Source organism: Neofelis nebulosa, chromosome 8, assembly GCF_028018385.1.
Source record: "Neofelis nebulosa isolate mNeoNeb1 chromosome 8, mNeoNeb1.pri, whole genome shotgun sequence".
NCBI lineage: Eukaryota > Metazoa > Chordata > Mammalia > Carnivora > Felidae > Neofelis > Neofelis nebulosa.
This window is the reverse complement of record NC_080789.1, coordinates 133,347,788-133,371,701: the sequence shown is the minus strand read 5'-3', so window position 1 is coordinate 133,371,701 and position 23,914 is coordinate 133,347,788. Positions and strand designations below refer to the sequence as shown.

Below are 23,914 nucleotides of genomic sequence, written 5' to 3'. Positions count from 1 at the left end.
GTAGAAAATGTAGAATACCTTTCCACTGATGATTTTTAGTTGTCAGGACAAGTGAGACCCAAACAGCAGTCAGAATGGTCCCAGCATGCTTGTTTCCTTTTTTTGTTTGCACAGTAGCTGTCAATTCCAGCCTTGCAGGTAGTGGAACCCAGCGGGAAGAAGGGGCGGGACCCAACGATGCAGCCTGAACTGAGAGCAAATTTAAATTACTGAGCCTTTTTTTCCCCCTTTTTTATTTTTCTACTCTGCGACAAACTGAAAAGATTCCAGCACGCTAATTTAACCACCCTGCTTCTTCTTCTTTGCCTTTTTTTTTTTTTTTTTTGTCTCCCTGCTTCCAGGATAATTAAAAGAGAAACCTGTAAAGGCAACACTCCTGTGAGCGAATTTGTGCTGCAACGTGCTGGTAAGAAAACGAATTTAATTTTTTTATCTTTTCCTTTTTTTTCTGCCCCCCCCCCCGTGCTTTTTTTTGGCTTTTCTTTTTTTTAAAGAGCTGAAGGCTTTGTCTGTCTAATGCAGTCATAAGCGTGGCATCCCTGCCGTGAGGGGTTAGCATGTAATGAAAAGGTGTAATTGCCTGATATGTGACCCTCGCGTCATACTTATAATGGGTAATAACAGCATTCCTAGGTATCCTGATGATGCTTCTCTCTGCGAATTGACTGGTCACCCAGTTTTAACAAGGTTAAGATTGTCGCACTATGGCAATGAGTTGTTGATCGTTTAGGGTTGACATTTCAGTGTCCTGTCAGGGAGAATTCTTGAGTTCTCCAACTTACTCGTTTGTAGGGGTGTTTGGGTTTTAATAGGTCCGTTACAGACCATAACTGTTCTGTTGTTTACTCACCAAACAGGAAGTACAACGATGAAACTTTTTTTTTAAGTAACACCGTAATTATCCTAGACTTCCTTAGTCCAGATAATGAAACAGACACAAGTGAGTGCTGAGTAAAGTCATTTTAATCCCTTTGATCTGTAACTAGTCAGGAGTTCATTAGACAGTCAACTGTGGAGAGCCTAGATCATTTGGGGACCTTGAACTGGAGATGCCAACTTTATTCTTGAAAAGGACAAATTTTAATTCAACCCAATTAAATTCAACAAGTATTTCTATAGACTCTGCCTGGGACTGGGGCTGAAAATGTTCTTGCCTGTTATTCTGTTACGGGGAGAAACAGAAGCTAAATGGTATAAATTTTCAGCAACATCTCTCCTGATTTCCATGAGAACTGATCTGATCCTTTAAGACACATTTCAAAACACGTAACTGTTGACTATGTGATGAAGTTCCCAAGGTTAAATCCACAATCAATGTACTCCTTCCTTTGACACATGTAAATTTTATGTCAGTTGGCAACTACGGTCAGTGTATTTTTTTTACTGCATTTTAATATTATAGAGCAGGAAGAACACAAAAAAAACCTTTCTTGCAAACCAAATATCTCATTTGAAATTATATCCATGTGGCAAACTTCATTTGAGCTTCTCCAGACTCTCCTCGGAAGCTGGAATATACATGGGAAGGTTTAGGCTTGTCTGTGAGTTGGGCTGGATTTGGGTCAAGAAACTTAGGAATAGAGATTTTCTCTTTTTTACCTTGAAAAATACATGATGGGTATTGAGGAGGGCACCTTTTGGGATGAGCACTGGGTGTTGTATGGAAACCAATCTGACAATAAATTTCATATATTGGGGAAAAAAAGAAAAATACATGTAAGATATCAAGGGATATTTTATGCTGTTCTTCATTGTTGTTTGTTAACTATGGTATTTTGTGTTTTGTTTTTTGTTTTTAATAGATAAGTAAAAAAAGTAATAGGGAGACTGTCGAGAATATAGTTGCCAAATGTCCATTAAGACCTTTTTTAAAGAAAACTCTCCTATGAAAGTTTGAAGATTGTATGTCATTTGCATCTGATAGAGAATATGGCATTCTATGCGCTGGTAACGTTTGGTCCCTAGTCTCTGTAGCTGTTTAATCTAATTGTGTCATTTCTACATTTAACAGCTCTGAACCATGCCACCCCATGGGTCCTCACTGATGCCCCCCAAATCACTTGAAATGTCTAAAAGGACCTCAGAACATTAGAAAGTGTCAATTGTTAGAATAATTTCTGCCTCTTGCATCAAGAGGAAATACTATGGATTTAGTAGTTCATTTTTAAAATCTGTTTTTATCCGCCAGTAACTGTCTATTAGGAACATTTCAGTTATAATTGGAATAAATTGTTGCCCAGTAACAAGCAAGTAACTCTGAAGCTACTTTCCATAGAATCGGTGACTAAAATAGCTACAAAGAGCTAACTGCAAGTTCAACCAAGGCACCGGCATTTCTTAATTTATTTTTTAATAAAAAAAGATTAATTTCCTTATAATTTTACCATGCTACTTAAACTCTTAAACTTCTTACCAAGGTGTCACCTCCATGAAAATATCTAATTGACCAAAATCCCATCTCTGAAGAATAAAGGCCAGTAGACCTCTGAAAAAAATTTCTTTCTGATTCAAAATAAGAACGAGAGAGGATAAGCACTACCTCTCAGACTATGAGTGTTAACAAGATTCCGGGCTAGCGATACCATTATATGTGGAGAACTGCTATCATCTCTTGCAGAATGTAATGTAAAATTATGGGTTTCACTGTAGGACGCTGTCATTTGAACTAGTAATCAGTCCATAATTCTATAGATTGCTGCAGTTAAAATGATGCTTCCCCCATTAATAAAATATTGAATAACACTGAAATTACTTTAGTTAGATTTTACCCTATCCATTTTTTTTCAATAAAAAAGAACCAGTAATAACCCCACATCCCAATATCTAAGCACGCATAATATCGGAATGTCCTTTCGTCTTCCCTTGCTGAAATGCTATGACATTACAATTTCAAGAGCAAAATTCTTTAACAATAGTTCCGCATTTGCCATTTAGTTCTTGTGGTGTTTGGGAATAGTTTTCAGCTTATAACTGCATGGATGTTGAAGTAGGAAATGCCTTAAGGAGAGGGTGAACGTTGTTTTACACGTAGACATACAAACAGATGGGATTATATATGATGCTGGAATGAAAATGTAAAGGCAATATAAAAGTATAAATAATGCTTTTTGAAAATATGACATTTGCTCAATTCATTATAAATGTTTATTAAGTATCAACTATGTTAGGATCTGTGGGAAATTGAAAAATGAAATAGCCATATCTTGGTCATCCAGGGATTTACAAATGTAGCAGAAGTTCAACTGGTAGGCTAAAAAGTGTAATTTGATTAATTAGCCTATGACAAACTCAGCATAGTATGAGGCTCCCAGGATCAAGAAAAATTATGATGTATTGTTTCCGACCTCTTGGAACTGGCATATTCTTCTCACGTTTCCTTCAGCAATTTTTCTATAGCCACATAGGTGTTTTCTCTTTCTTGTGCTTTTTAAAAATTATTATTATTTATTGATGCAGTCTCAATTGTGTATTTTTTTCACTATAGTAAGAAAAGAAGCAAAAAATACTGAGCTGGGCATCAGGAGCTATCCATCCTAATACTTGATTACCGGTGACTTTGTTAATTAATCTTCTTGGGCCTCTGTCTCTTCATCTTTGCCAAGAGGAAGTGGCCCCATCAAATAGTCAAGTTTCTTGACTGCCCAGCTGAAGATGGGTAACTTTCAAGGAAGAGAAAGGGGAATGTCAGTTTGGGCAGCCACTGTGGTCAAGTGGTTCAAACAAAATACAAGAGGGCGATGAGTTAATTGACTACAAGTCCTGGCCTGTGCATTTGTGCTTAGCTGATGTGTGGTTAGGCCAGTCCCTTGAATTTGTGCCCTGTTCTCCCTTCACTGATGTGGTAAATGCCCACAGGACTAGAAAGACACATTGCAACAGAACAGTCAGTGTGTATCAGGAATGCTGTTCTATCATCTGTTGAGATGCTTCCACATGTGACCCAAGAAAATAAAGGGAATATCTCTCTCCTTGAAACTAAGACGTATAGCAATGCGTTTTTTCAACACATAAAAATATTCTTATGTGCACCAATCCCTAACACTTCAGAGTGATGAAATAATTCAAAAAAGTCAGTTTATAACCTATGCATTAATTAGAATATTGTCTAATGCCTATTACCAAAACTGTTCTAATATACCCATCGTATATTTCCTCAGAAAGTATGTAAATGCTTAGTTACACTAAATCTTATAATCCTCTGTTTCCTTCCTGCCTCCTTGGTTTTCTATTGTTTTCACAAGGATGAAGATAGAGAGATACATGAGATATAGAGAGAGAGGGAAACTGGTTTAAGTTTTTTCCCTTTTATTCTGATCTAAAGGTTAATTCATCATTTAGAAACCCAGGTCAATGGAGGGAGGTAGAGAGAAGGCTAGTTGTTCCTAGATTATTTTTGTAGGAAGAGTGGCAAGATAGCACGTGTAATTTCCTCATTCACTCATTCATTCATTCAAACTTTGTCCTTAAATGTCTGTTCTGTAGAAAACACTGATGTATACTGACTAAAGAAACATATATGATCCCCAAGAAGCTTAAACTATTGCACATGACAATATCTTGTTCTTTTTTTGTGGCTGAGTAACACTCCATTGTCTATGAATGCCACATCATCTTTGTTCGTCTACCTTTGGACACGTAGGCTGCTTCCATATCTTGGTTAATGTAAATAATTCTGCAGTAAACAAGGGTGCACGTATCTTTTCAAATTAGTTGTTTTCATTTTCTTTGGGTAAATGCCAAATTGTGGAATTACCGGATAGTGTGGTAGTTCTCTGCTTAATTTTTTGAGGAACCTCCATACTGTTTTCCACGGTAGCTGTACCAGTTTACATTTCCACTAACAGTGCACGAGTGTTCCTTTTTCTCCACATCCTCACCAACACTTGTTATTTCTTGTATTTTTTTTTTTTAATTTTTTTCAACGTTTTTTATTTATTTTTGGGACAGAGAGAGACAGAGCATGAACGGGGGAGGGGCAGAGAGAGAGGGAGACACAGAATCGGAAACAGGCTCCAGGCTCCGAGCCATCAGCCCAGAGCCTGACGCGGGGCTCGAACTCACGGACCGCGAGATCGTGACCTGGCTGAAGTCGGACGCTTAACTGACTGCGCCACTCAGGCGCCCCTATTTCTTGTATTTTTGATACTAGCCTTTCTGAGAGCTTTGAGATGATAACTCATTGTGGTTTTGATTTGCACTTCCCTGATGAAGAGTGATGTTGACCATCTTTCCAGGTGTCTGCTGGCCATCTGTATGGCTTCTTTGGAAAAATGGATGGATGGACCTAGAGGGTATTATACTAAGTGAAGTCAGACAGAGAAAGACAAATATCCTATGATTTCACTTATATGTGGAATCTAAAACACAAAACAGAAAGAGACCCGTTAACACATAGAATAAACTACGGTGGTTTCTAGATGGGGTGAGGTTGGGGATGTGCAAAATGTGTGAAGGGGAATAAGCGATACAGACTTCCAGGTATGGAATGGACACATCACAGGGATGAAAGATGCCGCACAGGGAATATCGTCAAAGGTATTGCAGAAGTGCTGTGTGGGGACAGATGGAAACTGCACTTATGATGAGCAGAGCATAATGCACAGATGTGTCAGATCACTGTTCTACACCTGAAACGAATGTAACACTGTGTCAACTAGAATTCAATAAACTAAAAAGAAGAATGTAAGAAAAAAAAGAGACTTAAAATGTAAGACATTTTTAAACAAATGGCCACGAAATATGTCCTTACAAGTCACGTTATGTGCTGTGAAGGAAAACTTCAAGTGCTCTGATAGAAACTATGGGGGAGACTAATTGAGATTGGTGAGCTCACACAATGCTGTTCTAACCCAAAGATACACATGCTAATTCTTTCTAAAGGTAAAGAAAGCTAATTCTTTCTAAATTTCTAAAATTTGACAAATATGATTCTATTTCCCCATGTCTTTAGGTAGCAGAGTTAACGAAGTTCTTTGCTACCCTGGATTATTGTAGTAACTTCCTAGCTGGCCCCGAGCTTCTACGGCAATCTCTTCTACCGCCTGAGCGGTCCATTAGAAATGTCAGTCAGGGGCGCCCTGGTGACTCAGCTGGGTAAGCGTCCGACTTTGGCTCAGGTCATGATCTCACGGTTTGTCTTTCCAAGCCCCATGTCGAGCTCTGTGCTGACAGATCAGAGCCTGAAGCTTGCTTTGGATTCTGTGTCTCCCTCTCTCTCTGTCCCTCCCCACTCATACTGTCTCTCTCTCTCTCTCTCTCTCTCTCTCAAAAATGAATAAACGTTTAAAATTTTAAATATATTAAAAAAAATTTTAATGTAAGTCACATGGTGTTACTCCTCTGTTCAAGACACTGCAATAAAGATGCCTTAGAAACTTGTAACATTGGTGTCCAAGAAGGGAAACTGGAAGCCTGGGACATAGGGATGAGAGGAAGGCTTGCATTTACTATATGCCCTTTTATACCTTTTGATTTTTGATATCCTATTCATGTACTGCAAATTTGACTAAATAGGTTGACTATGTAATTTGTCATTTAAACCTGGACACTTTTGAGAGTGAGAGCATTAACATTAATAATCACTGTGGGACAACCACACAAAATGGAGTTGTCTGGGCCAACAAGGATAACATAACCCTACATATCTCCCTGACTCTTGCTTCTCACATCCCCTAATATTCTAGGCGTGTTCATGTACTTTTACACATACAGAACATTTGAGGTCTGCTCCTACCCCAGGACCTTTGCACCTGATCTTCTCTAAGCCTAGATCATGCTCCTTCTAGATATCCATATCTATTGCTTGTTCACTTCCTTCATGTTTTGCCCAAATATCACCTTCTCTGGCCACCCTTTTTGTAAGTACAAGTCACTCTAGCCTTCTTTATCCTCCTTCATGGCTTTCTCTCCAAAGTTATCACTTCTTTTATAGTGCATCATATACTGTGTAATTAATTTATTGTAGAACTGTCTCCATTAAAAAGATGTTTCATGGGGGCAGACATTTTGGTCTGTTTTGTTACTGCTGAATCCCTAGGCAAGATATACTTAGCACATAGCAGGTGTTCATTAAATACTTATTTAATGAATGTCGGATGTCACTATTATCCTAATCAGTAGACTTTAGGCTGTGCTCTGGGCTGGGCTCCAGAATTGGGTCTCAGTACAGAAGTGCAGGAGATTGGCTCAGAAATGTGAGGAATGGAGTCAGGGAGGCTGAGAAAGATCCAGAAATAGAGCCAAAAAGTAAAATAGAATATCCAAATAAGTATCAAGTTCAAGAACTCAGATGAAGACGCCAAGAAGAGTGGAGACATAAGGCATCATTGGAGATGATGAGACACAACCAGTGGATTAGATGGCAAGTAGGGACAGTAGTAGACAGTTCTCTGATGTCCTGTGTATGTGCAGAATCTGCTGGAATGTGGACCAGATCATCTAAAATAAGGTAGTTCTTTCTTACAAGGTAACTTTGGCTTTGCTGGGATCCCTACAAGACTTTCTTAAGGAACCGTATCATCCAAAAGAAAGCAAGGTTCAAGGGATCTGGGAAACGTTTTACTAAAGTTGCTTTTATAGCCACAACATACGATGTGAAATTTTCTGTGTACCTTTTTTTTTAATGTTTATTTATTCATTTTTGAGAGAGTGGGAGGGAGAGACAGAGAAAGAGGGAAGGAGAGAACCCCAAGCATGATCCATGCTGTCAGCATGGAGCCCAATGCAGGGCTTGAACTCATGCACCATGAAATCATGACCTGAGCCGAAATCAAGAGTCCAACGCTTGACCAACTGGGCCACCCAGGCACCTCTCTGTGTACTTTTTTAAGTAGCACTTGAGCAGTACAAATAGCATTCCTCAGAATCTGTGAGTTATAGGATGATGTAAGCGGACCACAGAGAAGTGGACCAAAGTCGTTCTCTTGTTCATGTTTGATTCCACCACATTTATATGAATATGTATATGATACACATATTAATAAGCATATTAAGTCAGCCCTATATTCTACGGCTGACATTATGGGAGATAATGATTTCTGCATATTCATCTTCTTAAAGGTTCCTACAAGAACATAAAGATGGGATGGCTTGCTTTTCTGGTAAAGACATACCTCGAAGATGCACTACTTTTGAGTATTTCTATTATACTAGGAATATCTGTTATACAGCTGACCTATTTAATTGAGGGGTTGGGGGTGAATCCCGAAAACCCTTCATTTTGAAAGATGTTTGATAGGGATTTTAATCAACTAAATGGATGTATAATTGACGTACAATAGACTGCACCCATGTTAAGTGTGCAGTTTGAGGAGTTTTTAACCAAAGGTGTTCACTGTGAAACCAGTACAGAAATTAAGATAGTACAGAACATTTCCATCCATACAAAATTTCCTTGTCTCCCTTTGTAGTCAATCCTGTGCTCCACACCTAGCCTTTAGGCAACCACTGATTTGCTCTCTGTCGCTACAGGTTAATTTACATTTTACAAAATTGCATGTAAATGGCCTCATGCAGTATGTACTCTTCTGTGTGTGGCTTGTTTCATTCAGCATAACGCCTTCAGATTCATACATATTGTTATGTGCATCAGTAGATTTTTTTAAGTTTCTTTATTTTGAGAGAGAAATAAAGAAAGCACAAGTTGGGGAGGGGCAGAGAGAGAATCCCAAGCAGGCTCTGCTCTGTCAGCGCGGAGCTCCATGCAGGACTCGAACTCATGAGATCATGACCTGAGCTGAAATCGGGTGTTGGATGCTGCAGTGATTGAGCCACCCAGGTGCCGCACATCAGTAGATTTTCTTTTGTTGCTGCGTTGTATGAATATGCCATACTTTGTGTATCCATTCATCTGTTGACGGGCATTTAGGTAGTTTCCATTTGGAAGCTATTATCAACAAAGCTGTATGAACGTTCACCTACAAGTGTTCATGTGGCCGTAGGAGGAGTTCTTTTCACTCAGGTAATAGATAAAAGTGAGAATGCTGGATCTTATGATAGGCGTATATTTAACTTTATAAGGACCAACCAAGCATTTTCCCGAAGTGTTGTAAAATTTTATGCTTTATCCAGCAGTGTACCGGGATTCTAGTTGCTAGATATCTTTGCCAACAGTTGAAACTGCCACTCTTTCCCATTTTAGCCATTCTAATGGGTATGTGGTGCTATCTCACTATGGTTTTAATCAGTATTCCCTGAGAAGTTACGACGCTGAACATGTTTTTATATACTCACTGCCTTATTGTGAGGTGTCTGTTCAAATCTTTTGTCCATTTTTCTCTTAATATTTAGTTGTAGGAGTTCCTTTCATATTTTGGGGAGAAGTCTTTTTCAAATATCTGTATGGAGACTATTTCCTCCCAGTATGTGACTTTTCTTTTTGTATCTTTTGGAACACCTGGGTGGCTCAGTCAGTTAAGCGTCCAACTCTTGATTTTTGACTCAGGTCATGACCTCACAGTTCATGAGACGGAGCCCTGTGTTAGGCTCTGCACTTGGGATTCCATCTCTCTCTCTCTCTCCCTCTCTCTCTCTCTCTCTCTCTCTCTCTCTCTCAAAATAAATGAATAAACCTTAAAAACATTGTGTCTTTCAAGGAGTAATATTTTTCAATTTGGATTAATCCTAATTAAACATACTATATAATCAGTGTATGAATTTTTTTCTTCTATGGTTCATACTTTTTGTGTTCTCTCTAAGACATCACCTATTAGGAAGTGAAAAATATTTTTCTTTTGTTTCCCCCTATAAGTTTTATAATTTCAGTTTTAATATATAGATCTATGATCCATGTTAATTTTTATCTTTGGTATGAGGTGAAAAATCAAGGTTCATCTTTTTTTATGGATATGTAAATGCTTCAATAGCATTACTGATAAACTCTTTCTCCCAATTAAATGATCTTGAACCGTTTGCCAAAAACCAATCGACCATATATGTGTTGGTTGTTTTCTGGAATCTCTGTTGAGTTACATAATCTATGCTTTCACAATTCCACACTGTAGAGATTCCCCTGGCTTTGTACTAAGTCCTGAAAACAGGTAGTGTAAGTTCTTTTTCAAAATTACTTTGGCTATTCTAAGTTGTTGTCATTTTCATATATTTTTAGGATTAGCTTGTAAATTTTTCCCTCAAAAAGGCTGCTGAAATTTTTATTAGAGTTTTATTTAATATATAGTTCAATTTGTAGAGCTGACATTTTAACAACCTTGAGTCTCCATCCATAAACATTTATTTAGTTGTTCTTTAGTTTCAACAATGGGTTGTACTTTGTGTAAACAAGTATATTACCATTTTTGTTAAATTTATGAATTAAGTATACAATGCATTTGGATGTTATTAAGGTGGACTTGTATTTTTTTTTATTTCATTTCCAACTTCTGTTGCTAGTATATATAAATACTTGTGGCTTTTGTATACTCACCTCCCATAATGCTATCCTGACAAATTTACTTATTAGTTCTAGTGCATATTTTTTGCATATGTATTTCTTAGGACTTTCCAAATACAATGTCAACTTTTGATCAAAACACTTCATCTTTTCAAATTTATATTTCTTTTATTCCTCATCTTAACTGATTGAAATAGCCAGGATTTCCAGTAAAACATTGAATCTAAATAGTGAGAATGAACATCCCTTCTTGTTCTCCGTCTTAGGGGGAGCATTCAGTCTTTCACCACAGAGTATGATTTCCATGAAGGGTTTTTCAACACACCCTTTACCAAATAAGGAAGTCTTCTTTTCCTCCTTTGCTGAAAGTCTTAACAATGAAAGGGTATTGTCTTTCTATATACTGAGGACTTATTTGCTAATATTTTTATTAAGGATCTTTGTGTCTTTGTTCATGAAGGTACGGGTTGGCTCCTTTCTTCTCTTTTAATGAATGTGTCTGCTGTGCTCTCAGAATAATATTTATCTTATAAGATAGGTTGGAAAGTATCCTTCCTTCTTTGTTTTTCTGAAATATTTTGTGTAGGATTAGATTTTTTTTCCCCTAGATGTTTGATAGAATTTATCAATAAGGTAGCTGGGCCTGGAGTTTTCTTTGTGGGAACACTTTTAGTTACGAATTCAATTTCATTCATAGATACAGAATTATTTAAATTTTCTGTCTCATGTTAACTTCGGCCATTTGTGTTAGTCAAGGAATTTGTATATTTTATCTGAGCTATCACAATTATAACCATAAAATGTTTATCATATTCTCATATCCTCTGAGTGCTATAGGATCAGTAGTAGCATTTTGGCTTTCTTAATATTAGTAGTTAGTGTTTTCTGTTTTGCTTTTTTTAATCCGTCCATTCATTTTCTACTTCTGCTGTAGCGTATTGCCAAAACCTTAGTGACTTAAGCAATTTAATAAGTTTCTTACTCTGTAGTTCTGTATATCAGAAGTCTGACAGATCTCACTGGGCCAAAACCAAAGCATCAGCTGAGCCACATTCATTTCAGGAGGCTTGGGAGAAGGATCTCTTTCCTCACTTGTTTGTATTTTTGGCAAAATTTGATTCCTTGCAGTTGTAGACTGAGACCCCTTTCCTTTGCTGATATCAGCTGGGGGTCATTTCCATCTTCTAAAGGTAATTTCTGGGTTTATGGACTCCTTCTCTACCTTTGAAGCTGGAAATGGTGAGTCAAGTCCCTTTCACCCTTCAAATCTTCTTTCCTTCTTCCATCTTATTCTTTAACCCAACTGGGAAAGTTCCTCCACTTGCAGAGACGCAGGTGATGGCATTGGGCCAATCCAAATATTGCAGGAGAATCTCCCCATCTCAGGGCTGTAGTCACATCTGCAAAGTTTTTCTTGTCATCTAAGGTCACATATTTACAGGTTCCAGGGATTAGAGCATAGATATCTTTGGGAGTCCAGTTTACTTCCTTCTATGCTAGAAGCATACCTAATTGACTTTGCCCTTTTTTTTCTTTTTCTAATATATGCCTTTGAAGCTGTAAAATTTCCCCAACCACCACATTAGCTATGTTCCACAAATTTTCATTCATATTATCTTCAGTTTTTATTCCATTCAGGATAATTTTAATTTATTTGTGATTGCTTCTTTCTCCCATGGTTTTTAAGAAGTGCGTTACTTAATTTCTAGATACTTTGACTTTTTCTACATATATTGTATTTTGTTGCTGATATTTGTTTTAATTCCATTCTAGTCAGAGAACTTACTCAATAATTTCATAATTTTTAGATTTATGTCCCAATGTATGGCTCACCCTGGTGAAAATTCCAAATGTTCATAGAAAGAATGTGTATTCTGCAGTTTTTGGTGAAGTGTTCTATGACTGCCAGTCAGGTTGATAATGACCTTCCGACCTCATATTTTCTAATTGATTTTTCATCTATTTGTCTTATCAATTACTGATAAAGTCTCCATCCATGATTATAGATTCGTCTATTTCTCCCACTTAGTTTCTCTTAGATTTTGATCCATGAGTTTTGAAGCTTTATTGTTAGCTTTATTATTTTTGATTAACTTTTCCTTTCTTCCCTTCTTTGTGTTAATCAGATCTTTCTGAAAATTTCATTTTAATTTATGTTTTGGTTTTCTATTTATATCTTTCTGAATTATTTTCCCATGATTTCTTAGAAATTAAAATATACATTCTAAAATTAATTGTAACATTCTAATAGGATATTTCCATTTACCCTCTCTCTTCTAAGCTATTGTTACATAATTATATTTATATACATTATAATCTTATCTAGTTAGGAGATAAACTAGTAAATCAGTTTTGTTTTTTGTTTGTATGGTTTGCTTGTTTTTAGGGGTTAATTTTTCAAGGGGGTTGTTTGTTTTGCTTTAGACTACATTTCTCTTTTAAAGAAATTAAGAAAAGAAATATGTTTATATAGCCTGAACACCTTCCCTTACATTATTTGTAATACAATTATGATAATAAATTTTCTCAGTTTTTGTTTATCTGAAAATGTTTTCATTTCACTTTATTTTTTAGGATAACTTTAGAATTTATTATTGACACCTTTTTTTCCTTTTAGTAGTTTTATTGTGTCATTTCAATATCTTCTGGCCTCCATAGTTCATTTGTAGAAGTCAATAAATCATAGCATTCTGCACCTATTATTAATGTGTATGTTTTCTCTGGCTGAGTTTAAGATTTTATTTGTTATCTTTGGGTATCAACAGTTTAACCACAATATTTTAGGAATATTTTTCTTTATTAAGTTACTTGTATCTGAATTTAACAGTTTCCATCAAATTTGGGAAAGATTCTGCTATTTTTCATTCAAAAAAAATGTTTCACGATCATTTCTCCCTCTCTTTTAGGAACTCCAACTACGTGTGTAACAGCTTACCCGATATTCTCTCATAGGCCTCTTAGACTCTATTTATTTTCCTTCATTCTTTTTTTCTCTATTTTTCTAATTGGGTAATTTGCATTGGTCAATCTTCAAGTTTTGTGATAGCTTATTCTGCTATCTACAATATACTATTAAGCCTATCTAGTTAATTTTTAGAGTTTATTGAGTTTTTCAGTTATCAAATTTCTTTTCTATAGATTTATTTCTTTTTTGAAGTTTCTTATATTTTCACTCACTGGCATCATACTTTCTTTAATTATTTGAACATATTTGTAATCACTGCTTTAAAGTTTTTATCTCCTAAATCCACACATGGGATCACTGGAAGTCAGTTTCTGTTGACTGTCTTTGTTTCTATTTATGGGTCACACTTTCTGTATCTTTGCATGTCTAGTAATTTTTGGTTGTAAACTGGACATTAAAGATAGTACATTGTTGTGACATTGGATTTTGTAGTATTCTGAGAATTGTGCTTAATTCAGTTAATCTTCCTGAACATGAAACTCAATGTTTTTTTTCTTGTAGTATGCAACTACTGATATCTCTAAACTGTTCTTATGAATTCCAAATGCTTTTATTAGTCTAACCTCTTGGAGTTCTTCCCTGTGCCTGTGTAACCTGACAATGAGGGATTTTGGCCAAGATTTTATTCATATTTTGAGACTCCCCTTTCTATAGCCTTTTGCCTCTAGGAATTTCCTTCTAAATCTAGCTTGTGTGGCATATCCTTAGGATCTCACTTTTGAAACTTCAAATCCCTGAGGCTTCAGCCTTCTGCTGGCTATGTTTCATGCAACTGGAAAATGTATTCAGCTTAGAAAGCAGAAAAATTATACATCTTGCCCCATGCATCTTTTATCTTTCAAAAGTAGATTCCTCTCTGACCTCTTCCTGCTTTGTTGCAGGCCCTATAGAATTTTCCCTCACTATGCATAGTATATCTGTCAGCTAGACACTGCATTTTTGGTTTCCTTCCTCTGCAATTGTCTTGCTCTCAGAGCTTCATCTTTACATTTCCAAGTGCTTTGCCAGCCATAAATTCTGATTTCTGCACACATTTGACAAGACTGTGTTTTTCCACCACCATTTTCCTCTATTGTCACCATGGGAATTGGGAAATACTCCCAATTCTTACACTTTGTAACTATGTGTTTCTTTCTTTCTTTTTTTTAAAGAATAAACTGTTCACGGCTTTGTACACTGTTGGAAACATCCAGTATCTTGAAATTAATAGGGTTTTTTTGATGTTTATGTAGTTTTTATCATTGTTATCTGTGGAAGGGTTGGCACAACCACTTAACTCTACTGTCATGGCTGTAAGTTCCTTTTGTAGGCATACTAATGTATTTTCTGTGTCTGATATGTCATAGGGACTATTTAAAAAGTAAGAAATAAACTAATCCAAAGAGAAAACTCTTTGACTTCTTCATGTATGACAATTTAAACCTGCCCTGTGGTTATTACAATCTCTTATTAAATGGTTAATGCATTCACAACTCACTCATTTTAAGAATTGAAAGCACTCAATTTTATGAAAATGTATATGAATAAAGAGCATTTCATTAAGTTTTTTTCTAGTTTAGAACAAACTGACAAGATTCCAGTCCACTAATCTAACAACATCAAGGTCTCATTGTAGATGACTACGGACTCCAGTGATGATTATAAGTATGTTAGTGTCATATATAATGTAGATAGTGAAGTAACCAGTTGTCCATCCTTATTCTTTAACTCGGGCTTCAAAGAGTGACTATCAAGTACCACTGAAAGAAACTGGGAGATCACAGTACCAATCGTTGGTTTTCTCCCTCGTCCTCCTCAAAATGCTGTTTACAATGATAACAAGCAAATACACATGAAAGAATATGCACTGGGGGGTAAGCAGTTCACCTGTGTTTATGAATATAATAATTAAATATCCTTGCCATTGCGCTTTTGGGCACTATTGCGCATTATATTGAATCCCACCACAAAAAGATATATGTTGAGGTCCTCATCCCCAATACCTCACACTGTGACCTTAGTGGAAATAGAGTCATTATGGACAGAATTGGTAAAGTTTTAGAGAACATCCAGGCATAGGGTGAGTTCCTAATCTAGTATGACTGGTGGGCTTAAGAAGATTCCATGTGAAGACAGAGACATGCAGGGAGAACCCCTTATGACAAGAAAGCAGATGTTATAGTCATGCAGCTTCCAGCCAATGAACATCAAGATTACTGTCATACCACCAAAAGGTAGAAGGAGGCAAGAAAGGATTCACTTACAGATTACAGAGGAACATGGCCCTTCCAACACCTTGATTTTGAACTTCTAGCCTCCAGAACTGTGAGACAATACATTTCTATTATTCTAAACCACCCAGTTCATGGTGCTCTTTTATGACAACCCTAGGAAACCAATAAAGGTGCCATTGCTAGATACATGATTTGCAGGTCTAAGTAAAAATAGTCATTTCAGAAAAGTAGTCATTTTTCTTTTTTTAAACCTTTTTTAAATTTGTTTAATGTTTATTTTTGAGAGAGAGAAAAAAAAGAGTGAGAGCAGGGGAGGGGCAGAGAGAGAGGGAGACACAGAACCCAAAGCAGGCTCCAGACTCAGAACTGTCACCACAGAGCCTGATGCAAGGCTCAAACTCACAAACCACGAGATCATGACCTGAGCCGAAGCCAGATGTTTAACTGACTGAGCCACCCACGTGCCCCTAGGTAGTCATTTTTCTAAGGAGAATCTTAAGAATAAAATCCTGGTAAGGAGGACATACGCCATAACATATTGAATAGATGTTTGATTGTCCTTGATGTCCTTGACGCTTTTATTTATTTTTTATTTTTTGTTTATTAATTTATTTTGAGAGAGAGAGAGAGAGTATGTGAGCAAGGAAGGGGCAGAGAGAGAGAGAGAGAGAGAGAGAGAGAATCCCAAGCAGCTTCCATGCTGTCAGCACAGAGCCTGACACAGGGCTTGATCTCATGAACTGTGAGATCAGGACCTGAGCCAAAATCAACTCAGATGCTTAGCCAACTGGGCCACCCAGGCACCCCTGTTATTGAGGCTTTTAAAACTGCAACTGTTACATGCCCATGTGTATCCATCATATTTATTATGCAGCTCAAAGGAAATAATCATTAAATCATTGAAGGGAGAACTAAGGCTCCTTATGCTAAATTATTTGTCCGGAGTCACATAGTAAGCTCTTGGAAGAACTGGAAAAAAAAAGCATGTAATTTTTCACTCCTAGTTTATCCTCTAAACTGAGCCCTTAAATATCAAATATGTGATATTTGACACTGAATTTTAACAATTAAAAATTTTAATATCTAAAAGAGAAAGAGTTTAAACTCTGACAAACCATGGATTAGAGCTTAAAAAAAAACTTTGAATTTTATAACAGGGCTGTTTTCTGTAAGATTGTCAAGGAAGACCTCTCTGGGAAAAGTACCAGATTCTAGAGTGATATGAAAGAGGAAGTCATAGAATATCCAGGGAAATATCCAAGGGCAAAAGGAAGCAGCATATAAAATAGCAGTGTAGCAAGAACAAGTGTAAAAGAATAAGCTATCAGCATGACTGAAGCAGAATAACAATGAGAAGAATGGTAGGAAAGGAGAGGGATCATACCCTGTGGGCAGAAGTTGGCAAAATTTTTCTGTGAAGAGCTAGTGAACATTCTAGGCTTTGCCGGCCATAATGTGTATCTAGCAACAACTCAGCTCTGCACTGCGGATGAATGAAAGCAGCCATAAATAGTTTGTAAATGACTAAACATGGCTATGTTCCAATAAAACTTTATGGACATTGAATTATGTAGTATGTTCACGTGACGATCATTTAACAATATAAAAATCATCCTTAGTTCATGGACTGTACAAAAACGGTAGTTTGCCACTCCTACTGGCATTGTAAGAAGTGGTAAGGACTTCTGATAAAATTCTCTGTGTGAGAAGCACTCATCAGCAGGGTTTTGAACCAAGGAGTCACTAGATCTGAATTGTATCTTTAAAGGATTGCTGTGGCTGCTGTCTGGAGAGTAAACTGTTGAGGGAAGACACATGGCAGCAAGGAAAAGTTAGGGTCATCATGCAAGAGATGATGAGGCCAGGACCAGCATGTGAGTTCTGGACATGACAAGAAAGGAACAGCCTTAGGACTTACTCAAAAGTCGATCTGAAAGGCTTCACTGATGAGTTGGGAATGGCATCCCCACCACAGAGGTCAATAGAGAAGATGAAGAAGAGGAGGACCAAGATTCAAGGTCAGAATGTCCAAAGTATTCAAAAAAATGGTTCGGGAACTTTCGTATTGGAAAGGAGACTTATGAGCTGTATCTTGAACACTCCCTATGGTTACATTTCTTGAGAATTTTTCTATGAACACATCATGACCACCCCCCCACATCTCTCTGATTTGGGTAGGGCAGTTATTGTCATACCCACTCTACAAATGAAGCAGCTGGACATGGGGATTACAGGCCATACTGAGAAGCATGCATCGGGTGCCTGGTGATATAATCCTATAGGTTCCGTGTGCTCTGACACACCTTGAGCAGGATCCTTTCTACTACACTAGCCTGCCTATGCTTCACCCAGATGGATGTAGATGTGCAGACAAGGCAACAGCACTGAATTATCAATGTTACAAGTCAATTATTGGCAGAATTATTCAAGCTCTTGTGGTTGGCCACTCAGAGAAAAAAAAAAAACAGTAGAAAAGTAATTTTCTTTTCTGCTTCCAGATCAACTTTTCAGGGTGGCATCATTATGTGGAAGAAACAAAGATTCAATTATATGATTTTTGAAGGCCTCCTTCTGGGGAACAGGTGTCATTCAATCTATTGGTGGAAAAAGAACAAAGAAGCCATTGTACCATTCTTAAATATTTTGCCTCTAACTCATATGCTCAATAAGCATTGTTCACATAGGTAATTTAAGGCTAGCAAAGAATGCTCCTGATTACTTGTTAGCAATTTGTTGAGATCTTGTCAGTATTTTTTTAATGCATAGAAACGCTTAACATTTAAATAATGATCTGAGCAATTAAGATCAGGGAGTGCATTTTTCTTCAAGCAGGCAGATATTTTCTTCCTTTTCTTCTGTGGCATATTCCCCATTTTAACCTGTTTAGCTCTTTATTTCATAGTGGTTGATAACAATTCCTTTTTCTTTTGTAACCTATTGCTTCTGAGTCACTTTGGCAACTGGTTCCATGACAGTTTGGGGCTTTCCAGTATTGACACTGCTGGGTTTTCATGCTTTCTTGAATAGCTGTTCCAAGGTAGAGAATTGGTTAGCAGAGTTCAGTAAGAAGCAATTAAAAAATAACTTGGGAAATTTTCTCAAACTCAAGAATGCTCTTGGCAAAATCCCATGATCTCATCTTGTTTCCATGTCATGCCATTCACGTTTATAAAGGAAGATTGTTTTTTATCACCCTACAGCTCTACTTTCTGATCTAACTTTAATCAAATGGATCTTCCACCACTCCCTCATCCCTCTCCATGTAGGTCACTCAGAGAAGATGTTGAGTCCCTGTTAGTCAATAATGGCGGGAATTACTCAAGTTTGGGGTTACTATCAAGAAGATATTTGAAAAGTAAGTGTGATGCTGATACCAAGGGCTAACTGAATGTAAAAGCAGTCACTTATTACCAAGTTGAAAATGTTAACAGAGTTATGATATCTATAAGCATTTCCTTTGGGAAAAGGGAATTAGCTCCAGAAACCAGGAAGTGGGGTTATCAAAGTAATCAATCCCATTTTTCTTGCATTCTAACACCAATATTTGAATAGGTGTCTGTGCTCTTGTCCTACTACCAAATACATAAACCCTAAATATTTTTACAGTAAGTAAAATTTTAAACCAAATATGTTTGCTAGCATGCAAGTATTGGAAAAGAAAAGCATCAAATGCCCTAATAAACACCTGCCTGATGAGAAAATATAAATTTATTACTCATCAGAGCATTCACAATTATAAATATTTTTGAAAATGAGAATCTTTGGGTATCCTTCAATCACACTGTTTTTGCATTTTTTTTCAGGGCTATGCTTTTCTGTATTCCCTACGTTCTTGCTTATGAGATTAGTAATCTGCCAACGTTGTCCCCTCTTTGGTCTTTAATGCCCAGGTTCTCTTAGACCATGTTAAAAGAACCTACATGTGTTCTTAGATATGGATTTTAACTGTTCTTCCTTTTGGATGCCCCATTTGGTGATATATATATATATATATATATATATATATATATATATATATGTATATATATATATATATATATGTATGTATACACACACACATATACATACATACACATACATATATATTTTTTTTACTATGTATTCATTTAGCATATCAGGAATATTATGAGGACAAATAATGTAATTGAAATTATTCCCATACACAAAAAGGAGAAATTCCAGAAACTTAGGTAGTTTAAACAAATATATTGTTTTTATTTAATTTCCATAAGCCAACTGAAATATCTGCACAAATGCAGGAAATAAGAGAGGTAAGCAATTCAAAATAGTTAGCCTTCATGCTATAATTTAAAAGGGAGAATTTATGCTACAAACCAAACCATAGGGTTGAGAACAATGGCCACTCCACAGTCTTAGGTCAGCCCCCTTATTGGGCATTTCCATAATATATCCCATAATATTGAAATCTAGCATATTTAAAAATAAGGTTGTTGATCCAGTCACTGTGCTTCTTGGTATTTGCCCAAAGCAACTAGGAACATATGTCCACATGAAAACCCGTTATGATGTTTATAGCAGCTTTACTCATAGTTAACAAAACTCAGAAGCAACTAAGCCTCCCTTCAACAGGTGAACAGATAAATACATTATGGTATATGTCTTCTGCCCATCCAGATGACCAACAGACACATGAAAAGATGCTCAACATTGCTTATCATCAGGGAAATACAAATCAAAACCACATTGAGATACCACCTCACACCAGTCAGAGTGGCTAAAATGAATAACTCAGGAAACAACAGATGTTGGCAAGGATGTGGAGAAAGGGAACCCTCTTGCACTGTTGGTGGGAATGCAAACTGGTGCAGCCACTCTGGAAAATGGTGTGAAGGTCCCTCAGAAAGTTAAAAATAGCATTACCCTATGACCCAGCAATAGCACAAGTAGGAATTTATCCAAAGGATACAGGGTGCTGACTCATAGGGGCACATGTACCCCAATGTTTATCGCAACACTATCAACAATTGCTAAATTATGAAAAGAGTCCAAATGTCCATCGACTGATGAATGGATAAAGAAGATGTGCTATATATATATATATATATATATATATATATATATATATATAATGGAATACTACTCAGTGATGTAAAAGAATGAAATCTTGGCATTTACAACAATGTGGATGGAACTGGAGGGTATTATGCTAAGTGAAATAAGTCAGCCAGAGAAAGGCAGATATCATATGTTTTCACTCATGTGGAATTTGAGAAACTTAACAGAAGATCATGGGGGAAGAGAAGGAAAAAAAATAGTTACAGAGAGGGAGGCAAACCATAAGAGACTCTTAAATACAGAGAACAAACTGAGGATTGATGGGAGTGGGAAGTCTGGAGGGGGTGAGAAGAATGGGTGATGGGCATTGAGGAGGGCACTTGTTGGGATGAGCACTGGGTGTTGTATGTAAGTGATGAATCACGGGAATCTACTCCTGAAGCCAAGAATACACTGTATACACTGTATCTTAGCTAATTTGACAATAAATTATATTAAAAAAAAACTATGGTACACCAAAACAATGTAATATTTTTCAGCACTAAAAGAAATGAGTTATTAAGCCATGAAAAGAATGGCAGAAACTTAAGTGCATATTCCTAAGTGAAAGAGGCCAAACTGCAAAGTTTACATACTGTAGGAGTCCAACTATATGACTTTCTGGAAAAGGCAAAACTGTAGAGACAGTAAAAATATCAGTGGTTGCCAGTGGTTGGAGGGGAAGGGATGAATAGGCAGAGAACAGAGGATTTCAAGGGCAGTGAAACTACTCTGCATAACACTATAATGATAGCTACATGCCATTATATGCTTGTCTAAACCCATATAATGTCCAACACCAAGAGTGAACCCTAATGTAAACTATGGACTTTAGGTGATGATGATGCATCAATCCTGGTAGGGGATGTTGACTATGGGGAAGGCTGTGTGTTGCGGGGGCGGTGGGGGGAGGGAGAGGTTTGCAGGGATTATATGGGAAATGGTCGTTTCTTCTTCTCAACTTCCTCGCAAACCTAAAACCACTCTAAAAAAACTTAAGCCTTTTTTAAAAAAAGAAATAGGTCATTGTAGATCATGGACAACTAAAATTACAACTCTGTCTAGCATATATTGGTGCTGCTTTGGATTCAGAGAGTTTTTGTGTGACTGCTGTAATATAATGGGTGAGCCCCAAAATGTTTCATCTCTCTGGTCTGCCCAAGTCATATTCATAGCTAAGTAGGTAGAGAAAATGGAAATATCTGGTGGGCATTCAGACATCCAAAATTTTGGAGATAATCTTTTCTTAATTAAAAACATTGTCAATCACATTTGCATACCCCTACCTGGTCCTTCTTATCTTTTTGACTCAGCCATTTTCTAGGCAGAAGATTATCATTATGTAATATCCCTAAAAATTAAATATGATTAACAGACCCATAGCCTGTCTTTGTATGGCCCATGAGCTAAGAATGTTTTTACATTTTTAAGAATTGTAAAACAAAACCAAAAAAAAAAAGCAAGAAAGAAAAGGAAGGGAAAGAAGAAAGGAAGGAGGGAGGGAGGGAAGGAAGAGGAGAGAGAGAGAAAGAGAAATTGGAGATAGAAACTGTGTAACCTTGCAACACTTAAAATAGTTGTAAACTGGCTCTTAATAGAAAACAAAAATTTTTCCAACCCCTGAACTATAGGATGTATAATATTTTAAACAGCATAACATAGAATCTTTATATTCTTCATATTATTTTAGTAAGCATATCAATAACTGCTCCCCAGGGAAAATAGATCCTTCACATAATGTGGCAGGCTATTTATTTCTGCCCTGACAATATCAGTAATACAATTTAATCCTACAGACGAGATTCTTTCAGAAGTTGTTTTGATCTTCTTATGGTTGAGTCACTGCCAAACATCAATTAAAAATATCACTCAGGTATGAGTTTCCATATGAGCAGTTTTCTTACATACCCTTCAAGGAAAAAGATGGCCATCAGCTTTTCTATCTTTTGTCTGATAGAAGATTATGTTCTGCAGCACGTAAATTGCTTTTGTCAGCAGGTGAGCCAAGCCTTCGATGGGAAAAACTATAGACCCCAATGCTGTTTGCTTCTCAATTACATTATGGGTTTTCACCCACTAAAAGATGAAATCTGGCCGATGTGAGACTGTTTTGATTTATTGAAGCCTACCACCCCAGTTATACTTCTTCATTATAAACTGCATTAACATTACACATTTTGTACAATTTGTGCCTACTAGTATTCAAACACTTTCCAGAAAATGCCCAATTTAGAAGGAAGGGCCTAACATATATACATTTCTCTTTATAGCAACTGAGGCGTCATTACTACATTTAATTTTAGATCAGGGAAAGCAATCCATTATAGAAGACAAAGACCTCTCTAAATTTGCCCAAATCCAAAAACAGAGTTATATAGTAATTAGAGGAAAATGATTTTTCCATTTTGTTTGGACTCACCATGAATACAGTCCATGAGAAAGAATTCTAAATAAATTATTAAATCAAAATGACAGAAGTGACTGCCATTCAGGGACTGTGGCCATAAGAAGTCAGTAACTCATGAACACAATTGACCATGTCTTTCTTTAGCCCCAGACATTTCTGGAAACAGACCTCTATTATTTCTGGCTGGAACAATTTCAGCTTTAAAAGCATTCACAATAAATTACTGGCAGCAACTGAATATTTTATCTGGTTTGGGAGCAGTAAGAGGGTAAAAGCACAAAGAATAGGTTAAAGTAATTGTTTTTGTTTGGTGTGGTTTGGTAAAACTGGAAGGAGTTCTTAATCTTTCTTTTGTTCATGCTCCCTGCCCTGTGACCCCTGCCCCTCTATTACCACATTGGCAAAGCACTTGTGAAGCCCTGAATTTTTATATAACTTTCTTTCTCTTCAAGCAAGGACTGCCACTCACATTCTGAAATGGGTGGAGAAGGAAAGAGACGCCCTCTCCTACTTTTCCCTCAGTCTTTATCTAGATTATTTCTAAACTGGTGGGAGTGAGAGAAACATCATGATGACTTTATCAACTTGTCTGTAAATCTCACCACCAAAAAAAGGCAAAGCCCTCTTGTTCTAAAGTATGACCTACTTGGAAGTTGTGATTAAGAACATGATATTTGAAACCAGACAGATCCTAGCTTAAAGTTCTGGATCTTCCACAGGACCTTGGGGGAAGGTATTTATTATCTCCAAGCTTCAATTTATTCGCTTGGAAAATGGGAATATTCACACCTTCCTCAGTGACTCATTGTGTGAAATAAATGTCATGAGGTATGCAATCCTCTAATTTAATGGTTTCTTAATAAATTATTTATTAGTATGACTATTCA

General features: G+C 36.8%; 1 protein-coding gene and 1 long non-coding RNA gene across 3 annotated transcripts in view; one reads left to right on the top strand and one right to left on the bottom strand.

Moving 5' to 3' along the window:
* Window positions 1-323, bottom strand: part of LOC131483781 (uncharacterized) — a 52,806-nt gene extending 52,483 nt beyond the window's left edge. Inside the window, exon 1 of one of the 2 annotated variants that reach the window (XR_009247923.1) lies at window positions 19-323. This is a non-coding gene — a long non-coding RNA (uncharacterized LOC131483781). The remainder of the gene's footprint in view (window positions 1-18) is intronic. The other variant, XR_009247922.1, reaches the window with a different exon arrangement.
* A 3-nt stretch (window positions 324-326) lies between these two features.
* Window positions 327-23,914, top strand: part of CELF2 (CUGBP Elav-like family member 2) — an 835,088-nt gene continuing 811,500 nt past the window's right edge. Inside the window, exon 1 of the mRNA XM_058682201.1 lies at window positions 327-406. The gene's annotated coding sequence lies outside the window, so the exon portion shown is untranslated. The remainder of the gene's footprint in view (window positions 407-23,914) is intronic.